We start from the raw sequence: 27,501 nt of genomic DNA on the forward strand, positions 1-27,501 counted from the left end.
AGTTGTTAGTAGATGATTCTATTTGACCTAGAGTAACTATGACCTTGTTGGTGGATTAAAACTTCTTTTATACCCATTGGTGTTATGCTTAATATTGATTTTGATTACTCAATCTTGCAATAATAGTCTATTTGATGTTTAGCTACAATTAAATAAGAATTGGGTGTTGGGGTTTTTTTCTTGACAAAGGAGAATCTCATTTTGGACCTTTAGATTGAGTAATATGGGATTAGATTATTATCTAATTTGCAACTAGGATAGAAATATACCTAAGTGCCCCATATAATTAAATTAGAATGAGTTAGAATTGATTTGCCTCTTGGATAATTTAATTAGAAATAACATAATTAATTTAGGAGAGGGCTATTTGAGGTTCGAAAGGCCCTTGTAGCCACCAATTTCTGATTAACCACAAATTGGCATTAAAATTAATTAATTAAGTAAAAAAAGATCTATGAAGCTAGCAAGGAATTAGTGACTTTAGGTTGCCTTGGACATTTGTAGTTGATGAATTGGAAATCTCATTGCATTTTATTCATTTCTCTTTTTAATTTTAATTAATCAATCCATTCTATTTGGTTTTGCTTAATGACAACAAAATGAGAACTTTATTGCCTAATTACTATTGTGCTTGAATCCTTGTGGAATCCCTTGATGCACTATATGTGTAACATTTGACCCGTACAATTGCGGTGAAACATCTTGTGTGCATCATTCACTCTCTTTTCTACTACCTTTACTTCTATTTTTAGATTTCCCTTCACAAAATTAGATTTCTCTTGTGAAGCTACAAGTATAAGATGCTTACAAAGGCGAAGAGTAGAGAGAAGGCTAAAGGAATATATTAAAGTGATAGGGGGAAAGAGAGGGGGTAAGATGGAGTTAAAACTCATGCCTATAAAACTAAGAGATTTTTGATTTTATATTAGTTCAGAAAGACCATGGTGAGGTTATCTCTTCCAGTTTACTTTAACTCTGATTACTTTTTCTTTTTTCTGTCTTTTGTCACATTTGTCTTTTGCCTATGACTTCTTGTCTTCCTTTGCCTTTTCTTTTCTTCTTTTCCTTTATTGTTTTTGTTAGATTGTGACTTGCTTGACTTTCTGGCACCCTTGTCTACTACCTTACCACTTTTGTCTTCTGCATCTTTTTCTCCCATGGCACTTTTCCTTTCTATTTCTTTTCTTTTTGTTTCTTTTACTAATTGGCACATATGTCACCAATTTTATTTTATTTTTGTCACAACCAATTAAAATCTTCAAAGTTAGCACTGAATATATCTTCATCCTTTAATTCTTGGGTAGAAGACCTGCATTTGAAGCTTCCTATGATACTTGGGAGGCTACCTCTTAGATAAGAGAGGCTTATTCTTCTTTACTTTTTTCCATTGCCAGCTTTGTCATTAATTTATTCTTGTTGGCCATGAAAGATATGATATCCTGAATTTCCATCCAAGGACTAGTTATTAATGAAGGGTAAATTAGTAATTAGTGGATTGATTATCATTTGGATGTCAAGTTAATGTTTTTGTATTAGTTGGCTGTTATGTTAATAGGGTTGAAAGGTAAAATGACAATTTGGGGAAACAAATGTGAGCATAAGTGAGATTAACCATACCGTGCCACGTGCCATGGTGCATTGTACAAAAATTATTTAAAAGCTAAGTCAAAAACTCGTGAAAACAGAAAGATAAAGAGGGGAAAATGCAGTTGAGAGGTAAGGAAGTAATGGCTCTTCTAAGGGCATTTATTATTCAATGATCGGGAGTCAGCTTCGATTTATGACTTGTTAGGTAAGTATCATATGGCCTTTCTGTTCTTTTCTTTTGTTTCTTTTGACTAATTGGCATATATGTCAACCAATTTTATTTTATCTTTGTCAACAACCAATTAAAATCTTCAAAGTTAGCACTAGATATATCTTCATCCTTTAATTCTTGGGTAGAAGACCTTGCATTTGAAGCTTCCTTTGATGCTTGGGAGGCTACCTCTTAGATAAGAGAGGCTTATTCTTCTTTACTTTTTTCCATTGCCAGTTTTGTCATTAATTTATTCTGTTGGCCATGAAAGATATGATACCTGAATTTCCATCCAAGGAACTAGTTATTAATCAAGGGTAAATTAGTAATTAATGGATTGATTATCGTTTGGATGTCAAGTTAATGTTTTGTATTAGTTGGCTGTTATGTTAATAGGGTTGAAGGGTAAAATGACAATTTGGGGAGAAACATGTGAGCATAAGTGAGATTAACCACATACCGTGCCATGTGCCATGGTGCATTGTACAAAAATTACTTAAAGGCTAAGTCAAAACTCGTGAAAACAGAAAGATAAAGAGGGGAAAATGCAGTTAGAGGTAAGGAAGTATTGGCTCTTCTAAGGCATTTATTATTCAATGATCGAGAGTCAGCTTCGATTTATGACTTGTTAGGTAGGTATCATATGGCCTTAAGCTTCATTTCTTCCCTATTTTCAATGAATTTGATCGGTTGAGAAATCAAATCATAAAGTTTTAAGGTGTTGGAGTCTAAAAGAAAAAGTTTAAAAAGGGCTTTCAAATATGAAACTAAGGTTTTATGACTAATTCAGAATTAAATAGCTGAACCTTGAGTATTTAAGCTCAAAATAGCCTAAAAAGTTAGATTAAATGGTGAAAATTGGTTGAATAATGAGTTAGAAGGATGATATGGTCATTTTAATAGCCTATAGGACTAATGACTATAAATAAAGGACTTTATGAATTTGAAAGGTTCTAATGAAATTGTTTTATACGTTAAAAGGATTTAGTTTAGCCAGATTAATGCCTATACTGAGTATTGGGAATTGATTAAGGATGTTATGTTGTGTAGATTGATCATTTGTGAAGTTGCTTATGAGGATCTACACCCTTGGGAGCTTAGTGTGATTAGTAACCTTAGTAGTAAGGGTAAAAGATAACTAGAGTAACCCTTTTACTTGTTCATTTGTGAAATTGTTTACAAGTATGTTATATAACTATGTACATTGTGATTTATAAACTATAGAGTAGCAGAATTGTGAAAGTATATGTAGGTAGGTGTGTGAGTAATGTTTGAGATGTGTGAGATGAGACATATGCATAAACATGTGCATTGCATCCGTGAGAGTACTCTAGACTAGGCTAGGGGGTCACAACCTTACTCTATGCAAGTCTAGGAAGTCTTGAAAGCCTTGAGCATAGAGCTTGACTCAGCTAGGAAGGACCAAGGAGATCTAGAAGATCTTGAGCATAGAGCTTGACTCCATCATGACAGACCTAAGATAATGATCAATAAATGTACCTTAGACTAGAGTAGAGGGTCATGGTCTTACTTTGTGTTATGCTAGGAAGTCCTAAATGTCTTGAGCATAGAACTTGACTCTCCCATGACGGACCTAGGAGACCACCCATATGCTAAAAGGATACCTAGTTTGAACAGTGGTATGGTGGGCCCTATTTTATGAAAGACTGGAAGTCTTGGTTCAAGCATAAAGATTGCTCTACTAGGTAGAACCAAGAATGCATGAGTATGAGCATGATGAATGGATGAATATGAATTCTTATATATGTATATTATACTATTATATTGAAACACATGTTGCTTTATCTCTTGTTTATGATTTTGCTTACTAATCAGTAATTGGAGTTATATTTGAGTTATTAGGATGTATATCTAACTTCATTACTTTTGTACATAGGTAAAGAGAACATGAGAAGGTCGAGAAAGGAAGTAAGGAAAGAGTGGCCTTACTTGGTAGTGTTATGGCTACTAATTGTGTAGAATGAATGTATAAATTTGTATGAGAATTTGAGTTGCCAACTAGGATGCATAAGTATATGTGAATATGAAAAATGAATATGTATATGAATTGTGGTTGAAAACTTGCTTATATATATAATATATATATATTATGTTGCATTTTGTCAAGGGTGCCCCAATAAAGGGTATATGGGTAGGCCTAAATGTATGTTGTTTTATAACTTGTTCCACTTGTATATATGTGAATTGAATGTGAAATTATGTATTTATATGAGAACTTGACACAAATGGTAAGGCTAAGCCCATTTGGAAGAGTCAAGTATATTATGATTCCTAATCATATGGTGAGGTAGAGACCCATATGTAACAGTTGGAGGGTTGAAAGTGGAACAGTTCTATGTGTTTATGTGTTATATATGTTGTGCCTCATATAAGTCCACAAGTGTGTAAGATGGCATTGAGAGGTCAATATGAGTAATTGATGTGATATATGTAATTAGAAGTGTCAATCAGATGTATATAGTCCTTTTGGACTTGATTTAAGGCCCAAAGTGGTCTAATGGGACAAGGAATAAAAATTGAGCACTTAGGGTTTAAGTTTTGGAAAGAAAAAGTATATTTTTGCACTCAAGTATTGAATTTTAAATTGGACTATCAGATCAAGTCCAAACTTATTTCATTAGATAGATTACATTGTAAGTTTTGTATGGGCCCTTGAATCACTTCAATCAGATATCGAATGTGGAAATGACATATGGCAGAAGTCTTCCTGCTAAACTGCCATATGACAGCAAATTGTGTTATCATATATGCTGTGATGCATTATGTGCCACATCATAGCACATGGCACAAAGAAGAATAGATTCGTGGCTCTGTAACACATGCCGTGGTGCATGGCAAATTTCTAAGGAAAAAGATATTGTGCCTCTTTAAGTTATAGAATTGTGTTTGCACTTCCGTTAACCCTCATAGTTGAAAATATGTTTGACAAAGTTGGGATCCCGCATTTTGAAAATGAATCAAGGGCTATTACTCTGATATGTTATAGTGATTGTATTATGATGTGTGTGATTGGAATGGTAAAGTTCGGATTAAGTAGGGACTTTATAAAAAAGGTTGCATGTGATGCTTACTTTTTTGTTTGTCTTGAAATATTTTTGACTATAGTGTTCATCCCTGTATATTCTTGATTGTATTTATCTCAACATTTAACTCTAAGCCTTCTAACTAAATAATTGACCATAGGACATAGTAGCCTTTCATTAACCACAATAAAGCACCAGTTCATTATCCATGGTACTCTTATGTGATAAAAGAAATAAAATGGCTTTTCATTTTCTTTAAAATCAATTTTTCTTTGAAACGTTCATATCCCTCTGCTAGCATTGAAGGAAGTAGTTTCTTTATTGGTCCAAAAATGTGAAGCCATTCAAGGAACTATTTTGGAAAATTATTTAGAGAATCCCTAGCAAACTAGAAAAATTAGTAGTGGTCATAAATTCTGTAGTATAAAATATTATACCACACCTCTTTATAATCAAAATAATTATAAACTTGGTCATGGTAATAAATTAAAAAAAATTTTGCTGTATAAGGTGAATAATCCTAAGTTGTTAGAGTTAACACCTTAAGGATCTTTATTTGAGTGTAAAGACTTCCATCTATCTCTTGATGAGTAATGGTGATGGATTTTGATGCCATTAAAATTAACTCATAATATTTTCTACCCTTTTTAATTTCATGTTTATTGGAATATAATTACAAATTTCTTCTTCCTCGTGAGGAGGAAATATGGCTTGTACTATATGAGAAATGGACTTTCTTTGGAATTCTAGCTCTATGGTACACACAGTCATTAAATATTCTATTACGATTTATTGGCTAGGGTCTGGCTTTTCTATTTCCATTATAACTTGCTATTATGTCTGTGGCTTTGGGATTTTGTCTATTCAAGGAATATAATCTTTTATCTTTAATGCTTTTGGTTTTTGTGGAGTGGTTGGCTATATAACTATACCTTTACCTTTATCCTTTATAAATTTACTCATGTTGAAAAGATTTTCCCTATAAAAATTCTTTTGTTAGAAAATCTGGAAGAGAATTATTTTTTTCCTTTTATAAACTGGATTTTGAAATTAAAATAGGATAAAATTTCTTACCAGTTGGCAAAAATCTATTTTGAAATTAGGTTTTTAACATCTTCTTTGTGAAACATCTTTTACTGCTTTACAATCCACCTTTATCAAAAACTTTTGATTTATCAAATTGTCTTGAACTTTGAAACATGCAAAATGATAGAAAACATTTATTTTTCAATCATGGAATATTGTTGTTGAGACTTTGTCCATACTCTTGAGTAGAATCTAACTATTTTCTCATTATCTCCATCTAACCATTTTAAGATTCCTCTATATCCTATTTCTAACACATCAATATCCCCTATCTTAAAGATTGTTAGATTTGTTATCCTTAGACAGGGTAGGATATAGGCTTTTGACTTCTTGTTTTACCTCTTTTGCTATTTTTGTCATTTTGTTTGTCCATTTTAGAGGATTTTTTATACAGTCTTTCTAAAAGTATGACTATTTTTATCCTTATCTTTGGAAGGAAATCAGCCATGTAATTTAGACATCATAAAAATCTCTTTCACTAATTTGTTTATCTATAATATTATCTGAATTTTTTGTTGTTGCAAATTCTACAACTCTAATAGTTGGATTTATCTTTCCTTGATATATCTCCAATCTAAAAATTTTACTTTAGTCAAAACAATTTTATTTTTCTAGCTGAAACTACTAGAGATTGGCTTTTGTTATTTCATAAAATTGATTAAGATGTTTAAAATGTTCTTCAATTGAATTTAAAAATACTAAAACATTATCAATAAAAACTATGGTGAATTTACTATATGGATTAAATATGTCATTTATTATTTGCTGAGATTCAAGCTATTTTATTTCTTTTATCATATGAGAACATTATTGATAATGACCCGGTGCTTTGCTGTGGTAAATGAAAGGCCACCATGTTTTATGGTCAATTATTTGGTTAGAAGGTTTAGAGTTAAATGGTGGAATAAATACAAGCAAGAATATGCAAATACTCAAGTAGTTCTTAGATTGATGAACACCACCGTCAGAAATATTCCAAGATAAAAAAAAAAAGCAAGCATCACAGGAAGCCTCTTTCATGGCCAAAAAGAATAAATTAATGACACAGCTTATAGCGACAAAAAGAATGGGCCTCTCTTATCCTGGAGGTAGCCTCCCAAGTATATTTGGAAGCTTTATATGTAGGGTCCTCTACCTAAGAATTAGAGGATGAAAATATATTTTGTGTTGACTTTAAAGACTATCAATTAGTTGTCAACAGACAAAATTGAAATTGGTCAACATATGTGCCAATTAGTCAAAAGAAAGAAAAGAAAAGTGTTATGGGAGAAAAGATGAAGAAGACATAAGTAGAAGAGTAGTAGACAATGGTGCAATAAAGTCAAAAGCAAGTCACGAGCCAAAAGAAATAAAAGAGGAAAAGAAGAAAAGAAAAAGCAAAAAGAAGACGAGATGTAACATCTTGAATTTTAGTTACTAATTAGGGGCAAATTAGTAATTAGTAGATTAATTATGGTTTGGATGTTAGGTTGATATTTTGTGTTGTTTGGTTGGAATGCTAATAGGATTGATTGATGGGACGGCAAGCCAGGATAAAATGCACGAGCACTTATGAGAATACCCTCACTATGCCACATGCCTTGTAACATCTTGACTTTCTAATCCTAAGAGATTTGGATGATTAGTTGATAATTTGTGTCTTTGGAATGTTAAATGGATAGATACAGGTGAGAGAACCATGTTTTGGGGCAAAGCATGTGCACGCAGTGAGGATTTTTCTCATTATACTATGTATTGCAATTGAGGTAGCTTGCGCCATAGTGCATGGACTATAAACTTAGCTTTTAAATCATGATTTGACTTGAGATTCAAAGAGGAAAATGGGGAAAACATAAGAAGAAGAAGAGAAGAGGTCAAGGTCTACTAGGGCAAGAATTTTTAGGAAATTGAAAGCTATCATCGATTAGTAACTTATCAAGTAAGCTTTATACAACCTTTACCTTTGATTCTACTTTAATTTCTCTTGATATGTGTTATAGAGAAATTGAATTAGAAAAATTTAAGGGGTTTGTTTCTTACCCTGTATTAATAAAAAGGTTCTAGAGAGTTAAATCAGAGCTTTGTGACTGGTTTAGAGTTGAACGATAGAGCTTTAAACCTATAAGCTCAATTTTAGCCCTAATTCAATGGAAATAAGAGTAGAAATGGTGTTGGGGTGAGATAAGATTGTTTGAGGTAGTGTGAAGTGATAGTTGAGTGATAATGAGCTTAGACTAGTTATATGGAAAGGATTGAATACCTAAGTATAGCTATTAGTAGCAATTTAGTGTTTTTAGGTCAATTGAACCAATTGACTAATAATGCCAATTATGTGTAGATTAGCATATTCTACGAATAAGTTGTGTGGAAGAAGCTTTTAGAGTATTTTTATGGTAATTAAATATACTAGTAACCTTTCTTGTGATAAAAGGGTTGAGGTAACCGAATAATTTTCTTTATTTAACTATTATTTGTAACTGTGTGTAAGTATGCTATCTAGTGCATGAAATTATTTTAAAATAAGCATGTTTTCTAATTAAACATTTGTTGCATGACATTGATTTGTAAAAAATTGAGTTTATGACTTTAAATGCTTTGTGATTATATATATAAATATGGTGGTATATAATATGAAAATATGGTGATTGTAAGAAGTATGTTCATAGGGGTCGGAGTTCACCCATAGGGAGTGCAGTGAAAGACCATATGGCATCATTCTCCTTAGTGCCTGATAGGGTGCACTATTAGAGAGTTATATCTCCTTAGTGCCTTTTGAGGTGTGGTGTTGAAGATTATCTCTTTAGTCACTTATCCTAAAATCAAACTAAAGCTAACTTTAAGGCAATATAGGGCTAACCCTAAGTCATTTTTTCAAGAAATGGTTTAAGATTAATCCAAGGTTACCTAATGCAATAAGTCACCTAAAGTTGGAAGTTGATTACCTAATTACTAAATGATGCATACAAAATGTTTCACCGCAAGTGTACGGGTCAAAGTGCAATGTAATAGTGCGTCAAGGTTGATCCCACAAGGAATCAAGAGTAATAGCAATTAGGCAATAAAGTTTTCATTTTTGTTCACATTAAGAAAAACCAATTAGAAGCGATTGATTAATCAAAATTAAAAAGTGAAATGAATAAAATGCAATGAATTCCCAATCCAACAACTACAAATGTCCAATGCAACCTAGAGTCACTAATCCCTTACTAGCTTCATAGATCTTGGCTTCTACCCAATTAATTAATTTTAATGCTAATTCGTTAAGTATTAATAGCTATAAGGGCCTTTTGAACCTCAAATAATCCTCTCTTAAATTAATTATATTATTTCTAACAAAATTGTCCAAGAGGCAACTTTAATTCCAACTCACTCTAATTTGATTATATAAGGCAATTAGGTATATTTTTATCCTAATTACAAATTAGATTATAATCTAATCTCATATTACTTAATCTAAGAGTCCAAGTGAGATTTGCCTTTATCAAGGAAAAACCCCAACACCCAAATTCATAATTAGTGGTGGCTAAATATTAAATAGACAAATAAATGCAAGGATAAGCAATCAAAATTAATATTAAGCACAACCAATGGGTAAAAACAAGCTCTAATCCACTAACAAGTTCATAGTTACTCTAGGTCAAACGTGTTTAGCCACTAATAGCCATTAAAATAGCATAAAACAATAATATTCAGCAAAAGATACATCAAAATACAGAGAAAAGGAAGGAGAAAGCTTAGGAGGGATGATTTCTATCACAAATTGCAAGACCTAAGTGTTCCCCAAGCTTCACTAACTCTTTCTCTACCTTAGAATGCTTCCTGGACATGCAGCTGCTGGTTGAAGACAAACTAGAGCAGAAATGATAGCTAGAAACCCTTAAAACACGATTTTAAATGAAGCTGTGCATTTTGCTAAAAACTGATCTGATGTCACAACATCCAAAATTAATACTGCAGCATCACTGGGCAGAATTCAGTTTCTTATGGGCTTTGAAATTATTAGCATTGGGCCTATAAATTGGGTCTCCCTATATGAATAAAACTTAAATTTAAAGTCATAATTGCTCTACTAACTTTAAAAATTGTCTTAACTTTATCCACCTCTAATTTCACCAATAATTATCCACTTAATCACATATTTGCCAATTAATTCCACAAAATGACTTACAATTGCATTAAAAACACTATTAAATTCATTAAAATATTATAAGTTATCACCAACTAATTACCTAATTGACAAGTGATTAAAATGCTAGCTAAGTGAATGGATTGAACTTCTCCTTTTTCTTAGTAGGAACCCTAGGGCGTTGTTAATAGAAGAATCTTATCTTTTAATTAATTATGGAAACTCGCTCAACTCCTCTTCCATGGTTGAAAAAGTGTTTACTTAAGACAACTATCTTATGTGACCTAGCTTTACTAATTCAATTTCCTAAGTGCTATTACAAGCCCTTTATGTAACCTTACTAGCTTAGCTCAAGAATTAACTAAGTGTTTAGTTAAAATTCATTTCCAATTGCCACTGGCCAAAGCTGTACCTAAGCTCAAAACTATGAAAACTCGAGCAACTCATCAAGTATTCATCATACAATTACATATACTAGGTTAATACAAGACATTCACCAAATGAAATCACATATTACAATGCAAAATCACTAAGTGGCTAAAATTCCAAGAGCAAGAAGAACATGAAATTCAACTCAACAATCTTGTTTCAACATTAACAATTATAAGAAACCATGAAACTAAAATTAAATTGAACTACAATCAATAATAGTCATAGTATTCTAATTAAATTAAAACAAGATGAAGAAATAGTTGAGCTTAGCCAAGTGAACACTTCAAAACTCCTCTTCCATCAAATTTTCCCTAGATTCCATGGAGAATTTAGCTAGAAAATATCAAAACCATCTTACTCTTCCAAGAACTAGACATAGCCAACTAAAACTCCATGGAAATGGTTGAATCAAGCTTTAAATCTCCTCACAAGTAGTAGGGATAGGTTCATCCGAGGAAGATGAATGAAATGGTGGTGATTTTATGAAGGTTTGATGGCTGAATGTGGAATTATGGGTGCTGGAAAAATGAACAAAGTAGAGAGAAGGTGGAGAAAATGAAGAACAATATGAACTAGAGAGAGAGAATGGAAAAGATGGTGAAATGTGGAATTAAATCTTCAAAATGAGTGAATGGGACATGCATATCTTGTTCCCTTCATCTGATCACTAATTAAAATAAAAGAAAGAAATAAAAATAAATTTTGGAGCATTGTCACACTTGCAATGTGGGACCCTCTAATTGGCTTATAAATGATTCCAATGTGTATCAAATTAATCCCATGTTTTATCCACATTTTAAGTTGATGTAAACCACCCAATTGAGAAGAAAAACATCCATATATAGTGAATCATCTTTGACCCTTTAGACTTTTGACTTCATTTGCCTAATTGATGTATAAGTCACACGTCACCTATATCACATAAATCACATCATAGAATTAAATAACATGTGACATTATAAAATCTAATTAAAGTCCCAAATTAAATTCATATTTAGAAGGGGAAATTTATTAAAATAACCAAGTTCTAGGCTGCATAAAATTATATAAAAATTTCTACACAAAGGCAAATAAAAAACTAAGTCAAATTAGGACACTAAAGAAAGTATTGACTTTTTATTTAATTACTCCCAAACTAAAATAAATTTAAAAAATATAATTTGACCACTCTTCTTTTGGTCTAAAAAATATATTTTTTCAATTTTTCTTGTACATTTTCTCAAAAGTTCATTTTTAGACCAAGATACCCCTAATGCACAAACTCTAGAAGCTTAGATAAAATTCTAAATCTAATACAATGTGTGCACTTTGAGATGATAAATCATTAATAAAAGGGTCCTAATTAAAAAAAAAGTTTGTAACAAACATGTTCTATCAAGATGCAGTGTTGGAGATTCGGACTCCTTAGTTTAGATGTGATGTGGTGTTGGAGTCAACGATACCCCATTATATGTATTGGGGGAAACCATAGTCTGAAAGTGAGTTAGAACACCTTTTGGCTAGGTGATTATACTTTTAAAGGTGATCTCAAGGCCAATAGGAGTTTATATTAGTCTAAGACAAGCCTATAGTTTCAAGTTGGGTTGATTTAGAGGTTCGGTCGGTAGTGATCATGCTATATGTTAGAAAAGTGATGAAAAACGGTGAATATAGTAGTAAAAGAGGTGAATTGACATATTTTTTGTGATTTGAAATGGAACATTTATATATACTATGTTTACTTGTATATTATGCTATACTTTTATATAATTACATGTGATAGCTGATAATAAAGAGTTATTTTGTTATTGAAATTTTTATCTTACCTTGTGGTTACATTTTTACAGGACAGTGCAGTGATCAAGGTAAGGAGAATGAGTCTAGACCAACATAGTGGTGCTATTGTTGTGGAAATTCTTGACTTTGTGTAATGAACCAAAACCTTACAATTATTGTGTACATAAGTTGTCATAGGGATTGCATACATGTTTTGAGTAGTGAATTAGTGAAATTGTAGAGATTTATAGTGATTTTATAAATCTTAGCCCATATATGTTGATATGTGGTGAAATGATTAATAAGGACTAAGATTTAGTTATATATATGTTGTAAATGTGTAAAGTGGTAATTTGTGGTAATATTATAGTGAAAATAGTCAAAGGAAAGCTTTTGAGCCAAGTTGTGAAAAATTGTAACTGTGAAAATTGGCCGTTGACCAGCCAAATTGTGATATACATGTGTATATGATATATATTATGGTGAATCAAGTATAATAGGTCCTTTTAGACTTAGTTCAAGGCCTATAATGGTATACTAAAATTAACAGATTGATTTGAGCGCTTGGATGTGTTAATTTCTTTAAAAAGTAACTTTTTACACCTAAATGTCTAAATTTCAATTGGACCATTAGACAGTATCCAAACTTATCTCATTAGTTAGCTTATGAGTTAAGCTTTGTGTGGGCGCTTGAATCACTTCGATCGGACGTTGTATGTGAAAATGGTGCATGCTGGAAATTCATCATTTGAGCTATCACATGACAACTGTAGAAACCGGTATGTGTGCCATATCACATTTCGTTCACATTATAGTGCATGGTATAGAAAAGATCAGGGCATATGGTTCTTTACCACATGCCGCAGTGTATGTGCTACACACCATGACACATGGCCTTTAATCTGACCTGATTTTTTTATTTTAAAGGCATGTAATGATTTATATTAATGCATATGATTTATTACCACTGCATATGGCTTTAATATGTTGAGATTTTTTGATTTTATAAAACAAGTCTTAGGCACAAGTTTTTCAAATAAAATATTTGAATGTACAGTTTAGTTTGTGTGAGTAGTGATTGTGTTAATCCTTTCCTATAGCTGGTGGATATAGGGGAAGGTTATATTTTTTATATCAGTTTCTCAAATTTCAAGACCTGATTGTTATGATTTCTTATTGCATTCATCCATCGATATGGCAACTTATCCTTGTTCATTACACAACTCTTTCCTTTATGCTCACTTGCCCTTATTTTCATCCTTAGGAGGGGAGAAAATAGTATATGCTATGAGGAGAGGCACTCGTGCTAGAAGTGCTATTTTTAGATAGGTAGTTAAGGAGGAACAAGAGTCAGAAATTCAACTGGTTCAACTACAAAGAGATAGAAGGAATGATTTGTTGGAAGAGCTGAGAGATATGATGGTAGATATATGGCAAGCGGTATAAGATCATGGTATAATTCTAAGAGGAAGGGAAAAAGAGAAGAGAGTTGAAGGTCAAGGTATTCTAGTACAAGAGGAAGCACAGAGCAGGCTTAGACTACCTCAGGGTTTAGGTAACAAACAAGAAGTTCCAGGCACTAATCCATCAATCGATCATGCTTGAAAAGCTTTTGTTTGATTCAACCCACCAACGTTTGATGGTAGTATGAGAGAGGGGAAAGCAAAGCTGTGGATTGAATAGTTAGAGACTATCTTTAAAGCTATAGTTTGCATTCGTTTGAGTAAGGATAAGTTTAAGAAGATATTCTTTGATCAGCACTTCCTAGTCTCATTCAGAATCGAAAAGAAGGGAGACTTATATGAGGAAGAGTTTATTCGAAGGTTTAATGATTTGTCGGTGTATTCTACCTACCTCTAGTATAGCAACGACACTAAGTGGAAGGCAGAGCTGCTGCTAGAGAATATGAGACTTGAATACTGATAGCAGATTGTCACACCCTAGTATTTCAGGTGACCAACATAAAATACAAGATAGATTCACATTCCACAAGCCTTAAATAACTAGAAAATTAATTCAAAGTAACAATATAATTTACATCTAAATTTAAAATTTATAAATTTTTTACTATTTTTGTAAAAATTTTGACAGAGTCTCCCCTATAATTTGGATCTCCTAAAATTTTCACAACAACTACAGAACCTGTCAATCAAACCAGTAAGGACGATAGCTCCATTATAGAAATTTTCACAATGACAAAATAAAACTAGGATCCAACTATATGGTACATGGAGCACTAACTTATAATTTATAAAATACAATATAAGATTTCACTAAAAAGAGTAATCACCATGTACTTCCTTTATTTAAAAAGCAAGAATAGTCCTCAACGGCCAGTCGGAGGCTCAGGGTCAGTTATAATATCTAAGACCAAAAATTTATCGGTGAGTAGCGTCCTAATCTAGATTTTAATAAAGAAGATATATAAAGACAATAAATAAAAAATTTAGCTTCGAATAATTTAATGAAATAATGAATTATCTAAAATTTAAAATAAATAATGATTTTTCATAATAGTGTGATTGTGAATTTAGACAAGGCTGATAGAATCACATATGTGTATTAAAAATTTCACTGTTCACAGAATATAAAAACTTACAATAAACACAGTTTGATAAAAGTACTTTCAGAAAATTTTCTAAAAACGATAAATTTAAATTTGAAATTTTAGGAAGGCTTTATCAGAACGAATAACAAACATAGACACACAGTCCATGAGAGTAAATAACTAATCAAGTACGGCCAAAGGCTATGAAAGTGTGAGTATGATACTTATGAATAACCATCCCTTCATTCCACGTGCGTTAGCCATCGCACGGGATTAGCGCCTCCGATAGCACCTTCCTAGTTAGGTGTACTATGGCACACCAAGGGCTAACGGGACTGCTATTAGCATCTAGCATTCTGAACTTAGTCCTCCTTAGTGAAATCAAGCATGTGTGGGACAAGAAAACAATTTCAAAATTCTCTCTTCAAACACTATTCAACCATCATTTTCCATTGTCCAAATTTATCATTTTTCCACACATGAGTCATTGCATTAAAAATTAAAAAAAATCATATCAACATAGAATTAAATAATTAAACTACTTTTGAAAACTGATATCATTTATCATATATTCATTTCAACCATCACTTATCAATAGTATAAATCAGTAGTAAAATCAAAACATTTTTATTAATAAGACAATTATTAAAAAAATAGGATTAACAAGGATAATTGTACAATTTATAAAGGAATAATAGTAAAATTTAAATAAAGCAATTTTATAAACACTTTATTAAAAATTAATTTAGAACGCTACCCACTCACCTGATTTTTGACAATCTTACATTCCAACTCTCCCAACTCCTTGCTCATTCTAATGGTCACCCAAGATTAATCAACCACATAACCCAACAATCTTCTTCTTATTATGAATATTTATAATTTCTCTAGGCTTTGTTATAACTTTAATAACCTTATTTGCACCTATAAATCTTTCAAGTATATATTTACAATTACTAAGAGGACATGCATTATACTAAATCATGAAGTAAGGATCTAAGTAAAACTAAAAATTTTCATCTTTTAATTTCTATTGCAAAGTTCTAGCTCAACATATACTAAAATAGTATCTAATCCACACCACCTAATTATTTCTACCACCTTAAGACAATATTATAGAGAAGCAGAGCACGTTTTCAGTCACTAGAGAAAGAAGAGTAAATTGCATAATATACTAGATTTCCACACTCATGGAAGAAAATAGAATCAACATATAATCTTGGCCAACACATAGTAATATCTACCACTCACATATGTGACTCACGGATAGCACAAAAGAGAGAAAAAAAAAACTACAACCTAAACAACCTAAGAGAAGGAAACCAATCAAATTTCATGGAGCGAAAGAAGAAGAAAATATTAAGCTTCCTCCATGCATGGATGATCCGGTGATGAAGATGAAAACAACAAATTATGTTTCCTACTTGCCACCAAGAACCCTTAGTAGAGAAACACAACAGAATCCTCAACCTCTTCCCCCACCATAGCAAATGAAAAAATGGAGAAGAGGAAGAAAAGAGCTGTGAGTGCATAAACCGAATAGCAAGATAAGAAATAGAGCATCACACACCTCCAATAACATCGAATAGTAATGATAAGAGGGAAAGAAAATCAGCAACTCAGCTCCATTATGCTGGCACAAGAACGATGAGGCTAACAATGATGATGATGATAGCAAATGAAGTAACAGCCACACAAAAATTCTTAGCTGACAATGAAGTAAGATGTAGACAAGAGTTAGAGAAAGAAACAGACTATGTGAGGCTCTAAAGAAGTGTAGAATGGTGGTGAGAAAGAATAATCGAGATGCTCTATTTTTTTTTCTCATAAATAAGTTGATTTAGAGCAAATAAAGAAATAGGAAAAATTACGAAAAGAGCACAAGAAAATTACAATAAAAGGCATAAGAAATTTACAAGAAAGGACACAAAATTTTCCTATAATTTAAAACTAAACTTTAACTTAAAAAATTTAGACTCTGGATCCTTGTGAATGTTTCTAGCATAATCTCCTATAAAATTCCCCTTTCTAATTGTTATAAAACTTATTAAAATATTAGGAATTTTTTTCCAGCTTAAAATTTAGAGTTATTACATAGATCGTATTGTTTGATGTGTATGAAGACATGTGCTATAAGCTAAGAGTGCCAGGAGGGGCAGAGAGGCAGAGGTGAAGATGAGGCAAGATAGTATAGGAAGCTTTTCATCCCCTTTAGGTCCGACAGGTGAAGTCTTAGAGAGGCCTAGATATAGTATTGGCAGTTACAGTTCTTCTGGAAGAAAGGATTTTGTAAGAGGATCCCAGTCTTAATTTTTGTAGAAGGGGGTTAATGTAGAGAAGTGGAAGTGTGAGAATTATGCTTTATAGTCTTCAAGGCAAGCATCGAATGTTCTAACACTAACCCTGAGTACTGGAAGGTCACCTTAATGTAACATTTACGGTCGATCTCATCTAGTAAGATATTAGGCTTGCTTCAAGTGTGGCAAGTTAGGTCACTTAATGAGGCAATGCTCGAAGGGCAAAGTTAAGGGGGCTGAGCAAAGATCTATGATTCTTGGCTGAGTATTTGGGGTCATACAGGAAAAGGCTAAAGCATTTCCAAACTTGATCAAAGGTATGATTTCTGTTTGTGGTCACCAAGTGGAGGCACTATTTGATTCTAGTGCCACACATTCCTTTGTGTCTAAGGAGTATATGGATCGATTGCATCTATCATTATAAGAGTTGCCCATGCTTATTAGAGTAATGACGCTTTCTAGATTGTCTAATATTAATAGTAGAGCTTATTAGGGTATGGAGATTCAATTTGAAGATTGAGTTTCCAAGATTAATTTGATTTATATTCCCATGAAGGGAATAGATGTAATTATTGACATGGATTGGCTAGCAGTGAACGGTGCTATGCTTGATTGTGCGAAAAAGCTAGTTTTATTATTGATATTGTTTGTAGCAATAGATTTTTCTGAGTAGCCTTAGTTCTTGTCAATAATTAGTGCTGAAAATTTAATCCGGCAGGATTGTGAGGTGTATATATGTTCTTTGTCACCAATTCAATTTGTGATAAGGGAATTGAGAAGATCGAGGTAGTAAGTAAGTTTCCAAAGGTATTTTTGAATAGAGTAACTGGATCATCTCTTGAAAGGGAAGTGGAGTTCTCAATTGATTTGGTTCCTAGAATTGAACCAATATCAAAGGCCCTATATAGAATGTCACCATCAGAAATGGCAGAACTAAAGTAACAAATAGAGGACTTATTGGACAAAGGATTGATTAGACTAAGCGTATCACCTTGAGGGTCATTAGTACTGTTTGTAAGAAAGAAAGACGGTAACTTGTATCTTTGTGTAGATTACTGATGGATGAATAAGGTGACTATAAAGAACAAATATCCTTTGCCAAAGATTGATGATCTTTTAGATCGATTGGCTAGAGCCTCAGTCTTTTATAAGATAGACTTGAGGTCAGGGTATCATCAGTTGAAAATTAGTGCAACAGATGTGCCTAATATAGCTTTCAAAACTTAGTATGGCCATTATGAGTTTTTGGTTATACCATTTGGTTTAACTAATGCACTTTCAGTATTCATGGATTATATGAACTAAATATTCAAGCTATATTTGGATCAGTTTGTGGTGGTCTTTCTAGACGACATCCTGATCTATTCTAAGGATGAGCAGTAACATGCAAAGCATTTGAGGACGGTGCTCTAAATTCTAAAGGATAAGAATTTGTATGCTAAGCTCAATAAGTGTAAGTTTTGGTTAAGAGAAGTCAGATTTTTCATGTGGTGTTTGCGGATGGAATTTTTATGCATCTGCATAAGGTTGATGCAATATTGAAGGGAGAAATTGTGCCGCAAATAAGTTTATGATAATAGAATGCTCTTAAGCATATAGTTAAAGGAAAAAAAATGCTCTTAAACCCAAATAAAAAAAACTTCTATAATGTGATTTGTAAATAGGGATAAGGGAGCCAAAAACAAAGACAAGTCATAATATTTATTAGCCATAAATAATGTAACTTCGTCACTTTGTTCTTTAATTACCAAATTCTAAGACATGTAATATTAAGAACCCAATATATATATATATATTGGGAATTCAGTGAGAGTTATGCTTCATAAAAGGTTCAGCATGCAATATTAACTGCTAGCTCAAATTATTTTGAAAACATTATTACAAAAATAGAATTTAGTAGCATGCATTTTATAACAATTGAAAATGAAATGCCACTAAAATAAAAGCTGAAAGATCTTAGGTGGCATTTCCTACACCAAACGCCACCACTTATCAATTATCTTTCATTTATAATTTTAATAAAATAACAAAAGGTGGCATTTATTAATATATTACAAGGAATGCCATAGCTTATTGTTACTGAACAATTAAGTCGCATTTCAATTAAAAAATGCCACCTAATAATTATGGTAACGTTATAAAAAATTTTATTTATCATAGTTATTATAATTAGTATATCAATTATTATAATTTAATTATTATTTTTATTATCGTACTCATTTTTATTGTTGATAGAAATATTTTTATTGATTAATAATGAAATAATTTGAATCATATGTTTAACTAAGAATTATTACTATTATAAATATAATAAAATAAAGACATATAATAATTATTATTAAAATATTATCACTAGTATTAGTATCAATTATAATAAAAATATTAATATAAATAAACACCCTCGCTGGTACAACAATGAGGTGGCATTTTTTCAATTAATGAAACGTCATCTAAGATTTTAGATATTTTTGACACTTTTAATAATTTGTAAATGTCATAAAATTTAAATTGTAAACGTCATAGAAATTTTTTTGTAGTTATGAAAAGAGAAGCCTTGATTATTTTTTTTTATTATATTATGTTAGAAGCCTTGAGTACTTGAGGTGGAGGTTAGAAGAAGTCAGATGTGATAATTACCTCCCAAAAGCAAAAAAGGAAGGGCATTTATATACTTTCACAATTCTTGTTTCTTAGATATGTCACAAAAAGCCAAAAGGACAGACAGCTTCTTGGACTTGTTAAAGCATTTTTTTTTGGGGGGGGGGTGCCTATAAAAGGCTTTTTTGCAAATCAGATATGAAAAATAAGTGAAGGCAGTGATAATGAATTGGTGGGTGGTCGCTAATTCCAATATCAATGAGAATAGCTGATGCTATTTGAGAATTGATTTTAAAAACTCCCATCACTTTATATGGTACATACTGATTAGAATAATGTTTGAAAAAGTAAATTTAAATAGAGTTTCTTATAAAATTACATGAGTCTCTCATTGTCTATGTGGTTGGAGAGGAACGAAGAGGAGAAGAAATTCTAATGAGTTTGATTTAAGAAACATAGGGAAGCGGAGTTAAAAGATTTTAATTAATTTTTTTTACTCTTTTAATTTATATATTCCCTTTATTAAAATTTTATAGCCCCACTTATTATTTTTTTTTAAAATTGAATTCATCAAAACCCCCCTTCATTCCCCTCCAACAAAATAGGGGTTAGTGTCACGTGATGTATGTGAAATGTATATTGCATTGGTTCCTGTACTAAGAATTAAGAGGCTCAAATAGGACGGAGTGATTTTTGTTCGTTAAATATGCTTCATTAAGTAGTTGATAGGGCGAGTTTTAGAATGCCAGACATCAGTATAAATCAGGAGTGTTTGTAAAATTAATATGAAGAGAGATGAAGAATGGATTGAACAGGAAGTTTCTATATAATATGAAGTATATTTTGAATTTAAAAAAATGACAATTAGGGACTCCATAAGAACATTAATAATAATTACAGGTCTAAAATTATTGAAATTCTAATAACAGACTATATTAATCCTTACTTGCAATAAATTATCTTTTGTTGATTAGTTTGATATTCATCACAGACTTTTGTAAATTTTTCCAACCAATGCTACAAAGATTTCCCGTTATCTTTTATTAATTTCCCAAGTGTTATCAAAATATCACAAGTAATTGACTTACAATTTACAATTGACTCTCATAAATTTTCAACTAATATCACAAATATTAATCCCAAGTATATTTAGTAAATTTCCCAAGCAAATTCTATTTATATACATATATAGGCAAAAAAATCATAACTGATGTGCTTGCAATTCACAACTAACTCTCATAAATTCTTAGCTAATGTTATAAATAATTTCAAGTGTATTTGCTTCATTTTTCAAGTATAGTTTATTTGTTATATAGACAGTAAAAACTCAAGATTCATAATTGACTCTCATAAATTCTCAACTAATGTTACAAATAATCCCAACTATATTTAGCAGATTTCTCAATTGAGTGTTCACATTTTTTTAATTGTAAGTAAGGACCATGGTCTATTATTGAAATTTCATTAATTCAAGGTTTGCAATTGTCATTAATGTTCTTAGAGGGTCCCTAATTGTCATTCTCCCTTAGTTTTTTTGGGCCAAATACAGTAACTCTTGTTAGATCCCTCTTTCAAGTATAGTTTTTGAGTGTCCACATTTTCCTCGTTCTAACAAGTAGAGGGACTGAAGGAATATAGTAAAGCTATGGTACTAGCCTGTATTTAGAGTGAGGGATGGATTCTGTAAAAGAGGAGGAATTGAATGATTATTTAATGATGTTCATTAGTATTGTGAATGGATAAATCCAAGAGCTACAAAATGTAATTCAAAAACATGATCCTTTTCAATTGGGAAAATGACTTGAGGACCTTACTTGGACATTACTTACAATGTACTAACTTGGAACAGTGTACTGTTTGGGTGTTCATATATGATTTCTAGTATTTTTTTTCCCAATATTAGATTTTTTCAGCACTTTCAGTTTGTTTTTCTTTAAGATCTTAAATAATTGGAGTAGCATCTTTTTAATTTCATTATTAGGGGTACACTAATTTGACTACTAAAGCCCAATCGTATAATTGTTATAGGCTAACTATAATCAACTTGTATCCATGTTAGATGAAGGGCTGCCTACTTGACCTTGCAAAGAATGAAGTTCAGAGTTTGATGAATCTAATGAAAAATGAAATTCAATATTTATGTTGTTTCAACAGTTATGTTGAAATTGTTGATCCTAAAAGGAAATCCTAACTGCAAAGTATCAGGATGTGAAGAGAAAGTTTCAAAAAGAAGGTGTTTTTAGTTTTAAGTTTGAAAGCCCAGTAATAGGAAACATAAAGCACATTGTATCACTAATGTGGACACTAAAATAAAGAAGAGACTCTTTTTTGGCCGCTATCCTAATTGTTGGTGGTAATATCAAAGAGGAAAGGAGTTAGCAGAGAAGACTAGGCAAATAGATGTACTATTGGGAAGATGTAACTCCAATATAGTAGCTGGTCAAGTAAACATATCCAACTTAAAGTTCCTTTCTTCAAAAGATTTCATTCATTTTGAGAGTAGAGAGTCAAAGTTCCAAGATTTAATGCAGGCATTACAAGATGATGATTGCAATATTACTAGATTACAAGGGATGGGGGGTACTGGCAAAAGAAATGGGTTGTAGGCTAAAAGAATCTAAATTAATTGACAAAATCATCTTTCTTGTTGTATCTAAGCCTCTTGATTTCAAAAGGATTCGATATGAACTAGCAAGAGATTTAAGCTTGAATTTAGAGGAAGATGAAGAACTCTTAAATAGAACAATATTGTCTAAAATTGCTGAAATGGAGGAAAGCCTACTTATAATGCTTGATGATGTTGGGAAAAGTTTGACTTGACCAAAAGCTTGGGGATTCCAATTGGCCACCAACATAAAGGTTGTAGTTTACTAATAACCAGACATAATCTACTCACTTGTGTAGAAATGGGATGCTAAACTATTAAACTGCATACATTAACTAATGAAGAGGCATTGAATCTTTTTAAAGAAAATGCTAGTATTAATCATTTATCTCATAGTTTAAAGGGCATGCTGCAAAGGACTGCGAAGCATTATGGAGGAGTGCCAATTAAAATTGTAGCAATAGCAAAAGCATTAAAAAAAATCAGCCCACATCATATTGGAAGGATGCTTTCAAAACCTTGGAAGATCGTGGTGTTGATCAAAGTTTGGAAGAAGCTTATAAATATTTGAAGTTAAGTTATGACAACTTGAAAAATGAAAAGGCCAAAGAACTCCTTTTGATTTCTTCTATGTTCCCTGAAGATTTTGAAATTTTGATAGAGCTCTTAACCAAAATTCGTATAGGATTGGGCTCTTTTAGGGGAAAAGACAAATACTATTTAACAAGACAAGGAGTGCATGCAGCTATAATGGAACTCATATATTCTTCTTTATTATTGAATGCTAAGAAAGAATGTGTCAAGATGCATGATTTGGTTCATGAAGTGGCATTATGGATAGGAGACAATGATATTAAGTCTATCACAAGTTTGAAAACACCTATAAAAAAGAATTTCAGATTTTTATGTTGGAGAAATGATGATTTTCTTGATGAATTTAATGGCAAAAAATTAGAGGTTTTGTTAATACTTTTAAAAGGTTACAATGATTTGAAAATCTCATATATATTCTTAAAGAGATGGCAAGGCTCAAAGTTTTAATTTTCTTTGGTAATTATTACTATAGAACTCTAGGTTTATCATTGACAAATTCACCTCAATCATTAAAGGATATTCAAACACTCAGCCTCAAGACATGGGACTTAGGTGACATCTCCATCTTAGAAAACTTGCTGATCCTTGGGACTCTTCAGTTTCACTATTTTTCAATCACTGAATTACCAACAAAATTCTTGAAACTAAAGAAGTTGAGATCATTAGAGGTAGAAGATTGTAAAATTGAAAAGGATAATCCTTTTGAAGTGATTGAAAGATGCTCACAACTAGAAGAGTTAATTTTTATTGGTAATGAGTGTGATAAAGAAGAAAAATATGCAATATCTCAAAATAAATCTCCTCTTGCATTACATAGATATTGCATACCTTCTGTAGGCCTTTTGAATTGTTTTGAAAAGTATGGTTCCATATCAAGATGCTTTTGAATAGATGAATTAAGTCACTTAGTCTCTAATGCAATATTTAAGCAACTTGTGGGCAGAGCAAAACTTCTCATCTTAAAAGTTGAGGATGCACAAAAAACATAGAAGAATCTAACCCATGATATTGTTGCAATAGACAAGGGAGGAATACTAAATAATTTGAATGTTCTTCATTTAAGCTCATTTCCTAACATGGAGTGCCTCATAGATATTAAAGGTCATGATTCTAGGGTGACTGCTTTCTATAATTTAGTTGAACTACATCTCTCTTACATGGATGTTGTAGATTTATGTTGGGGTCCTCCTTCATCTGCTTTTTGGTGCAATTAGAGATTATGGAGTTGAATGAGTGTCAAATATTAAAGAGCTTATTTTCTAAAGGCATCTTCAACTTATGTCTATGGAACTGGAAGATTGTCCATGAAATTGAAAGATGTCCAATGTTGACATCAATTTTTCAACTATCCACTACTTAAAGTTTGATGCAATTGAAAGAATTAAAAATTAACAATTGTATTGAGATGGAATACATCATAGTAGGTGAAGATGGTGATAATATTCAAAGTAGTTATCATGACTCATTGTTCCCAAAGTTGAAAACTTTTTAAATTGCAAGGTGTAGCAAATTGAAAATAATATTTTCAATCCTATTTGCTGGAGACCTTCCATCTTTTAGTAGAGATAAGAATATTTGAGTGTGAGCGGTTGAAATATATATTTGATAAGTTCTATGAGGGGAAAGATTGTTTGCTCCCCTCACTGAAGGAGCTAGACTTTTTGATGTACCAAGATTGAGTAGAATTGTAGAGAATATGAGTAACTTAAGAGTTCATCAATGCAAAAGCTTTCATCTCCACTTTCAAGACATAATTGCGAGAAGACACATTAAAGTTCTATCTCACAGGCCTTCTCTTATGTTCGGGCACGTTATTCTTTAAACAAATATAGGCCTACCATTGAAGAAACGAATGATGTGGTTTCTAAGGAGAGATTGCTAGATCGAACAATTCCATTCCTATCGATATGCTATACCTTGCCTCACTATTTTTGTTCAAGTAGTGTCTCTTTAGTATGTGTGTGTGTATTAATCTTCAATGAATAGAAATGTAAATTGTTAATTTTTCACGAAAACTAAATCTCATACTATATAAAATAAGGTTTGTGTATTAAAAATACTTATTACGAATCACCTTTATTATTTATACTAATTTGAAATTTGTACCCTAAAAAATAGTTTGAAATGTTTTTTGTGCATGATTGACTAAATTGTGACAAGATTTTTAAAATGCATCTCACTGAAAAAAAAATTCCTCAATAAAAAGGTAGAAATGGAAACACCCCCACAAAGAGATATGAGCCAAGAAATATAAAATGATGAGTATAATCGAATATACAACTAACATGCTAGCTATATTAAAGGTTGAAACATACCTTGTACCCAAAAAAAAGGTTGAAATATAAATTTGCTAAATTTCCTAAAATTATTTTTAGATAAAGATTAACTACTAAATTGATATAGTTCACCCCAAAAAGGATATTGATAAGATGAAATGCTATTTTCCTATATTTCATATATGCATTACTTAAAAAAATAAAGTAGTTTAATTGTTGAATAACAACATCTTTTTGTAGGGATTACTTACATCAAAGAAATGGATTGATATTGATGCTACCCTTGGGAGACAACTACTCCATGTACCTCATATTAGGATGATGGAACTTGCAGGTTTTTCTTTAAATTCAATATCAACATTGTTCACTTTATCCATGGCATCAGTGATATTTTGGGAAGAATTGACAATCAAAAAATGTGATGGATTGAAGCACTTGGTAACAAGCGATTATAAATATGATTATAAAGATGAAGACAATTGCAGTTCCTTTTCCTAAAGTCATAGAAACTATAAATCAGGGAGTGCAAAGATTTGGAAGTTTTATTTCTATCCACAATATCAATAGAAATAAAAAAATTAAGGTCTTGGACTATTATAGATGCTCCTAAGCTAACATATATTGTAGGGAAATACCATCATCAGGATCTTTTAGCAAATCAGAATCAACATAAAGACCTGCACTTTGATCTCCTTGATTTGGAGGTCTTTTATGTCCAAGATTTATGTAATGACCTAGAATTTAATTGAAATTCAAATTAATGATAAGGTATTTTGAGGATATATATATATATATATATATAAGTATTAATTTATCAAGGAAGTAAGTTAGCTTAATGGTGATTGAGCTGGTCTTTCATAAGGCAAGTCTTAAATTTGAACCCTTTCAAGGCAAGGGGAGAAAATTTTTATTTTCACCAATAACTTGCATAAATTACCATTTAGCCCTTTGATGTTTATTTAAAAAAAAGGAATTCAAAGATAAGATCAAGAAGCTTCATTTAGGAGGGAGTGGACTAAGAGAGATGGAGGAAAAGAGAGTATGCGAATCCTCCCTGTTGTTCTTCAGTCTTCCTCTGTTGTTCTTCTTTGGTGCCAGGCATCATGAAAGGTCTTCTCCTTCTTCCAACCCCATGTGTTGTCATGTGAAAGCAAGGGGATTCATCTTGCTCCTCGCTACTTCCTTTCGTCGATCGCTCACCATCACGGGCTATCACAAGCTTGTTCGATCTTTGTTCTTCTACATCGCCAGTGATAGGCCTTTCAACACTGGGCTACAATATTCATTCTTTACTGCTAAAGGTTTGATACTCTAGTTTTCTCCTTCCCCTGTTTAGCACCGAACTCCTCTCCCTCCATCGTCATTATTGCTTGTGGCTAGAATAAACCTTATTGTGAGGAATGCTAAGGGGTAAATTATGGTGTTAGGATTGTCTCGAGTAAGTAGATAACATCTTAATAAATTTATTAACAAAATTCTTTTTACTGAAATATTATTTTTATTTTCTTTAAATAGATTTCATGTACTATTTCTGGTGTTTAATATTTGGTTAGTTTTATTGCTTTAACTCTTGAAGGATGATGAAAAAGTTTTGCTAGCTCTAATAGTATTCCTTGATTTGGTGAATGCAAATGTAAAATTAGAGAAGAATTTTATATTGAGGAGAATTGAAATTTTGAAATGTTCATGCGAGTTTGATATTGAAAGTACAAAACTTTATTTTGAAAATGATTGATTTCTTTGCATGTTCAAAAAATTGATTTTTAGAGGACTATACGCAAAGCACTTGTTGCTAACGGTAGTTCCGTTAGCCCTTAGTGCGCCATGGTCAATGACTAGCTAGTTTGATTTTTTTGAGTTTTGTTCTCACGTTTGTATTCATGGGTGTAACACCTGCATTTGTTTTTGTGGCCTCAAGCCACGTTTGGCTAGTATTATTATCGCACCTGGAAAATACGACGTGGACGGTACGCGAGTGGAGGTCCTGGCCTTTGCAACGGGAACTGGACGGAATGAGGAGTCGCCACCGAGATTTTGAGAGAAATCTCGGGAAACTGATTAAAAGAGGATAAGGGTGATCTACAAAATCAAAGAATAGGTTCGGGAGTGGTTGAGTGTAGGGAAGGTGTTAGGCACCCCACAACACCCGTTTGTCAAAACGGTTACCTGAAGGTTATTGTACTCTATTAATATGATTTTATAAATATTTTAATTATCCCTTTTATATTCATGTGTTTGATAAAAATGATAAGAATTAGGTGAGAAATATTTATTTATTTACGAGGGAGGACTTGACTCAAAATCTGACTCTGAGGCCTACGGTACCCTGTGATGGGGATCAAAGTCCACGTAATTCGGGCTTA

Source organism: Prosopis cineraria, unplaced genomic scaffold (genome assembly GCF_029017545.1).
Source record: "Prosopis cineraria cultivar Desert tree isolate PC_DT_omini unplaced genomic scaffold, ASM2901754v1 PC6, whole genome shotgun sequence".
Taxonomy (NCBI): domain Eukaryota; kingdom Viridiplantae; phylum Streptophyta; class Magnoliopsida; order Fabales; family Fabaceae; genus Prosopis; species Prosopis cineraria.